We start from the raw sequence: 7603 nt of genomic DNA, 5'->3' as shown, positions 1-7603 counted from the left end.
TGATAAGTTGAAAAATGAAATTCAACATCAGAATACTAAAATGAGAAACTCTATTACTTCAAGAGAAAGGCTTGCTCTAACATTGAGGTAAGTAGTAACTCAAAATATATACCTGACACTTTTCATTGATATTTCAAATGTAGGCCTACTGAACATTAGTGATTACATATTTTTGTAACATTTATTTATAATCTATAATAAATAAAACCAAAAGATTCTTACAACAATAAAATAAGAAGTCCAGGATTCCGAGATTTTTTTTATCTATGATTTTGGAACTGATTTTTGAAACAACTTTTAGGTAAGTAGGTATTGAAAAGTGCAATTTTTTAGATATCATTTTAAAATGGTACAAATAGCCATTCAAGAAAGTGTAGAAAACAAATAAACGCACAAGTTATTTTTTTAATATTAATTTAATTTTTTTACATGTTACCTTGAAACCGAATACTTTAGATATGATAAAAACTTGATGTAACTAATTAATTAAAGTCATAACTGGCTTCTGAATAGGAGATTCAGCTGGAGAAGGGCTCGCCGATGGATAGTTCTCTGGAGATGTGGTTGCTGACGTGTGGCCAAAATCTTGATAGTATTGTGCAATTTGTTGTTGATGTTCAAGTGGCTGTCCTTTTCGAAGAGCGTGCCTGCTGGTGGTTTGAATCGCTGTTATTGGGATTTTGTGGATTTTGATTTCGATTTTCGTGCAATTGATGAATTTGGGGTGGTTGTGGGGTTGTTGTGATTGGAGGCTGTTATTTACGATGAATTGGTTGGGATAAGACAATTGGGAAGTGCGACATGATTGATACTGTGGAAAGGGATAGTTGTTCGGATAATAGGAAGATGTTGGCGGGGGAAGTAGTTGAAGTTGAGCAGTTTGTTTGCGTTTATTGTCTATTTTTTTCATTACATCCAAAACACCCATTTGGAATTCAAGAATTTCACTGTCATCGAACTTGTGCAAATGCGGCAGAAGTACTTGAATATATGAAATATGAGGACTTTGTTCTTCTAATGTTTTTATCATTTTGAGTTCAACCTCATCAGGCTGACGACGTCTTTTGTTTTCTCGCGGTTTGGGCTCCGTAAAGGTAGGCTTCTTGGGGGTTGTTGGGCTTCGGGTAGATTATTATCAGCTTTGTCTTCATTGTTGTCTGTTCTAAAATTCTAAACTTTCTGCAACTTCCCTTGACTGGTATAATTTATTTAAAAATTGCATCTGGTCAGCGTAGATGTATTTCTTAATATTATGGGCACTAGCTCAACTTTTCTTACACTCTGCTAGTTTCTTCTTCGACTTCGAGAATGCGTCCCGAAGATTGCCCCATCTCTTTATTACTTCTTTTCCTGAAACAATTAAATATAAATGTAGACCAGGACATTTGTACAAAAGAAACATCAACCTGGATTTTAAATAACAGGCTGAAATTTGGTGAAGATGGTAGGTATACCATCCTATACAACATACTCAAAGTATAAAAAAGCCACCGAGGACAACGACCGTGATTTAGGATATTATAAAATATCTGTGTGACGAAGCATCTTATTGTAGGAGGAATAGTTTGTTTCGCTTTAAATGTCAGGAAATCCATGTTGAAATGCAAGGCACCAGTGTCACGTCGATAACAAGATTTTTTTTATTGGATTTGGCAATCACATTTCTATATTCCTCTGGCGTAAAGATGGTTTCATGTTTGCGCAGGTTCTTTTCGATGATACCAAAATCTCGGTCTGAGTCCAGATATGTGTGCCCAACTTCTGGAAATTTGTGATCGATTAATTTAAATGTACCATTCTGCACCAGGTGTTGGTATAAGCAGATCTGTAAAAAAAGTTTTTGTTTTAGCCACTGCATGAGTCAGACCAAATAATCAAATGATCTTTTGATATTAGGACTTCATCAAATTCCAATGCTATTAGAAATATATTTACTCACCCTTCGCCGAGCAATGTTCACCACCTTTGTGCAAGCGTTGGCTAAAAATGGTGTTTGTTTGTTGTAGTCCAGCTTGTAGAACTCCACTAACAGCTTCTTCTTTTCATCGTGGGTAAGTTCACCACATTGAAATTGGCATGAGCAGACCCTTGCCTGAAAAAAATCGCATAAGTATATTTTATACGATTCATTTCACAAATTAATATTTAAAAATATGATTTTTAAATTTTTTTTAACATTCTTGTATGATAATATAAGCTTACAGGAACAATAACTTTTGTACATTTTTCATACAAATGTAAACTGAAGAGCTATTTTTACAGATATGCGATTTTGCAGCGTAATCTTAGGTATTTTTTGCTCTATAAAATATATAAGTATAATCTAAATCGTTAGAGAAAATTTTATTTTAAAAATTAAAAACTTATTTTTATGGGTGGTTTGCCCAAATTTGAAGAAAATCGGTGTGTGGTAGTCTTGGGTTAGTTTTTCCACATACATTTTTCAGCAGCAAGTGCTTATATCGAGATATCGAGACAATGGCGTTTAGAACGTTTTACAACTTACCTCGCCTGGTGGCAATTTTCCAGGGACAGGCTTCTTGTTTTTTGAAATATACGGCTCCCCGTGGTCCTTGGCATCTTTACGTACCTTACTATTCCAACTTTGAACGTTAAGTTTACGTTTCTTACCACTTTTCACATGATTAACGTCGCCGAGCGGCCATGGCGCGGCGGTTAGAACGTTTTGTACCCACGCGGCGCGTGGCGTCTTCAAAAAATACCTCAGTTCAGCAGACGATTTTTTGTGGTACCAACCTAAAATATTTCAACATTAAATATACCGATGTGTAGAGGATGTCGTCTAGAACGTTTTACACTGAAAAACTCCACTTTGGATATTTTGTCGCTTGGAACGTTTTAACGCGGACCCATTCAAATGTTTTAAATACTGTTTCTGGCTTAAAGTAGTATTTTGTGTATTTTAAAGCATTCAGTTGAGTTCGGCCTTTGTGCGAAAATTTAAATATAATAACCAAATTGATATATCAAAACATTAAGCATTAGACTGCATCAAAATATTAGACATCTTCCTTCTGTTCTTGAATCATTGCAAATCAGACTAGAAAATCTTAATCCAGACTTAGTAGTTCTCACCAAACATAAAGTGAGCTCAAGTCTAATAGGCCATATCAATATTCAAAATTATGGCATATAATCTTATTACACTAAAGAAAACTTCCAAGGAAGAGGTGTAATGATACTTGCAAAGAAAAACCTTTTAAAATTTTAAGTCAGTAAATCTTAAAATAGTTTCAGAGCAGATGGAAGACAAAATTTTTGAAGTTTTGTATGTTGGCATATGTAGAAAAGAATAGAAACATGCTGTTGTTGGGATTTTTTAGATCGCCAATTACTTTAAATTAGTGTATTTTTGTTAACAAACTAAATTTAATATTGGAAGCTCTATGTTCTAAATATAATGATATAATGATTATTGGAGGATTTTAATATAGATATGACTAAGAATACATGTACTAGTAGGGAAGTAAGTAATATACTAACCAACTACGGCTGTTATTATCTTGTAGACTATCCAAACCGTTTAACAGAACAATAAGAAACTGTTATTGATAATGCTTTTACTAACATTGATATTTCATTAATAAAGATAGTTGGTATTAATACACAACTATCCGATCATGATGCTCAATTAATCGAAATCAATGTAGGTGCTCATGAGAACAAAAAAGAAAAAAATTTATTTTTCAATATTCTAGACATTTTTCAGAAGAAAATATTTCAAATTTTCTGATAGCTCTGAGTAATGAATTATAGTTTGATGTATATACCTCTGATGTTTGTAATATAATTTGGAATGTTTAACAACATTTTCCTATATCACTTTAATATTTGTTTTCCCAAATTATTAGTTAGTAAAAATGTCAACCAACAATCTTGGATTACAGATGACCTGAAATTGGATAATGCTGACTTAATCACTCAAAGTAATTTGGCACGACTACCAAAAAAACAAAAATATGTAGGATAGCATAAAACAGAAAAACATTGAATTTAAAAGAAAAATATTACCAAAACAAAAAGCATTCTATGACCACAAAATTCTAACATAAAAAAATGTAATTGGTGATATTTGGAAAATTATTAATAGAGAGGTTGGAAATAATGACGGAAAGCTTTACACTAATCCTGATAAAATAAGTGAACTTTTTCTTAATCATTTTACAAAAAATTAAAATTTACAAAAGAGCTTCCGCTCTCAAAACACCTCTGAGGCAGACCACAGTAATAGTAAGCTGTTCCGGTGCAAGGAAATTGATTACAAGACCCTAGATGATATCATTTTAAGTCTGAAAACAAATAAAGCTGTGGGTATGGACGATGTACCATTAGCCATTATTAAAAAAGCTAAGACTCTCTGTTACAACCACTATTGCACCTATTAAACTCCTAATTAATTACTGGGACATTTCCAAAACAATTAAAAATAGCTAAAATTTATACCAATTCACATAAAAAATGTAAAAATGAGATGGATAGTTATCGTCCAACTGCCTTACTTACTGCCAGCATTTTCAAAAATGTATGAACGCGCTATGTCAGACCAATTACTTGATTACTGAAAAAAATCAGTTGCTGGACTCTTTTCAACATGACTTCGGAAAAGGCAAGTCAGTCAAAACAGCAGCATTGGAATTCATAGAATCAGTAATAGATTCCATTGATAATTCAGAAAAAGGTCTGGATACTTTTGGATCTTAGCAAGGCATTTGACAGAATTTCACATGATTATCCATTCTTGGATTTATTCTGATTATCCATTGTTGTTAATATTAATGAATTTTATTATTTAATTTTTATTTATCATTATCATGACAGCTGCCAATTTAGCCCCTTTACAGCTACCTTGGTGGCAGGAAAATGTGTTAAGCTTTTATAGTTTATTTAATTAATGTTATGTAACTTGTCCTTATTTATGTTCTATTTATCTTTTTAGCCTTTATATGGGTTTATGACCTCTCTACAGTCTTTCCCTTGTTACATTTATTGTTATCTAGTTTTAAGTATAAATGATTTACCCACCTGCTTGTGATTCCAATTACTTTTGTTATATACAGTGTAATCTTTATTTACCTACTTGACACCACCAAATACGAGCAGATTGTCAATTCTTGCTTGAGGGCGATAACCGCAGCGTTTTTTTGCCCCTTGTAAAAAAAAATTTTTTTTTGTTCGTCTACTCATGGGCCCAAGAGTATACAACAACAAAATATTGCAACAAAGAATTGGAGATGGCCAATGAAAGTACAACAAATTGGAAAAACTACCTAAGGGAGGTTTGTGGTAAACTCCTTACTACACAACCCAATAGAGATTGGTAGTCCAGGTTGTACTGTAGAAATTGATGAATCCTGTTCTCCAGGCGCAAACATCAAGTTGGGAGAGTATACCCACAACTGTGGGTTTTTGGTGGTATTTGTCGCGAGACTCTAGATTGCTTCTTGTATGCAATACCTGGACAGAACACCTGCAACATTGGAGTTTTGTATTAGACTCGATTTTGCCAGGTACGACAATTATTTCTGATTTTATGGAGATCATACAAATGGTTATACCAAATATGCCAGGTATGAATTTCCAGCACCTAACTGTTAATGACAGTGAAAATTTCGTCGACCCAGTTACTGGTGCTAACTCGCAGTCTGTTGAAATGTATGTGGGCGTTTGCCAAACGCAGCAACAGGTGGGAATGTGGAACGAGCCGTAGTCCACGTTGATTCCTATCTATGTGAGTTTATGTGGAGGAAGAGGAACAAAGACGTTGATTTGTGTGATGCCATTTGGAGGGATATCAATTGGTATTGGCCTCCAGAACAATAAGTTTTGCTCTCAATTACTTAAATTTTTTTCATGAGTTAGTTATACTTTGTTTTTCTTGTTCAATAAAGCGTGGTGAGTTGATCTGGGCTTGGACTTTGCAAGCTTGAGTTAATCTTTTTTTCTAAAAAAACAAACGGCGGCAAAAGCGCTGCGAAGCGGGCAAGCATCGCGTGATCTGAGTTTTTGAATAGGCAAGCTGGGGTCTTTTTGTGCTGGCCCTTAAACGAAAAAGACCCGAAACCTCTGTAACACTGCAGTCTACGTCCATGTTTAAAACCTCTGCAAACACTGCAGTCCATGTCCATGCTTGAACCCTCTGTGAAACTGTAGGCCACGTCCATGCCTGAAGCCTCTGTGACACTGTAGTCCACGTCCATGTTCCCCTTTGGGGGCCCCCTTTAACCCCCTTTTTAAAACCCCGTAAAGGAACCCCCTTTTTGCCCCCCGTTTTGAAGCCCGGTAAACCGGCCCCCGTAAAACCGGTTTGTTTTTCCCCCCCGGGGTTTTTTTTCCCCCCCCTTTTTTTTGGGCCCTGTCCCCTTTTTAAAAGTCCCCCAAAAAAATTTTTTAGCCCGGTTTGAATTTTAAAGGCCAGTTTTTCCGGTTTTTTTTAAAATTTTTCCCGGGTTTCCTTGGTCCGGGGCCCCCCAGTTTTGGTCCCCCCCCCGGCCCTTTCCCAAAAATTTTTTTTTTGGGGGGGGGGGGCCCCTTTCCCCCCCAAATTTTCCCCCTTTCCCCTTTTTTTAAAAATTTTACCCCCCCGGGGGGGGGGCCCCCCCCCCCCGTTCCCCCCCCCAAATTAATTTTTTTTCCCCCCCCCCAAACCTCTGAAAAACCCCCCCCCCCCCAACCCCCCCCTTGTTAAATTTTAAACCCCTTGCCCCCCTTTTTAACCCTTTAAAAAAGGGGGGGGAAGAAAAAAAAAAAAATTTTTTTAAACCCCCCCCCCCTTTACCCAACCCGGGGTTTATTTTTTTTAAAATAAAAAAAAAAATTTTTTTTGGCCCTTGGGCCCCCCCCCCCCCAAAAAGGTGGGTTTTTTTTTAAAAAATTTTAAAAAAAAAAATTTTGGGGAATTTTTGGGAACCCCAAACCCCCTTAATTTTTTTTTGGGGGAAAATTTTTAAAAAAAAAATTGAAAAACGGGGGCCGGGGGGGGGAAATTTTCCCCTTTTAAAACCCAAAAAAAAAAATTTGGGTTTTTAAAAACCCCCCGGGGCCCCTTTTTGGGGGGAAGGGGAAAAATTTAAAAAAAGGCCTTTTTTTTCCCGGGGAAATTCCCAAACCCCCCCCCCCCGGGGGCCCCCCTTTTCCCCCCCTTTTAAAACCCCCCAAAAAAAAAGGGGGGCCCCGGGGAAAACCCCCCCAAAAAAAAGGGGTTTAACCCCCCCCGGCAAAAAAACCCCAAAAAAAAAAGGGGGGGGGGGGGGGGGAAAAAAGCCATTTTTTTTCCCCCGGGGGGGAAAAAAAATTTTTTAAAAAATTTAAAAAAAAAGGTTTTTTTAAAAAAAAACCCAAAAATTTTTTTAAAAAAATCCCCCTTTTTTTTTAAAATTTAAAAAAGGAATTTTTTTTAAAAAAAAAAAAATTTTTTTAAAAAAAAAAAAAGAATTTAAAAAAAAGGGAAATTTAAGGGTTTTTCCAAAAAAAAAATTTTTTTCCAAAAAACCAAAAAAAAAAACCCCCCCGGGGGGAAAACCCAGGGGGGGGGGCCCCTTTCCCCCCCCCCGGGGGGGGTTTTTTGGGTTTTTCCCCCCTTTTT

General features: G+C 36.1%; 1 pseudogene; it reads right to left on the bottom strand.

The window, feature by feature from the left end:
- Window positions 1–441: 441 nt before the first annotated feature.
- On the bottom strand, window positions 442–6218 carry LOC124370594 (annotated as a pseudogene).
- Window positions 6219–7603: the final 1385 nt, after the last annotated feature.

The sequence above is a fragment of the Homalodisca vitripennis genome, unplaced genomic scaffold (assembly GCF_021130785.1).
Source record: "Homalodisca vitripennis isolate AUS2020 unplaced genomic scaffold, UT_GWSS_2.1 ScUCBcl_339;HRSCAF=2120, whole genome shotgun sequence".
Lineage (NCBI taxonomy): Eukaryota > Metazoa > Arthropoda > Insecta > Hemiptera > Cicadellidae > Homalodisca > Homalodisca vitripennis.
The sequence above is the reverse complement of the archived record's forward strand: the minus strand, read 5'-3'. Positions and strand labels throughout refer to the sequence as shown.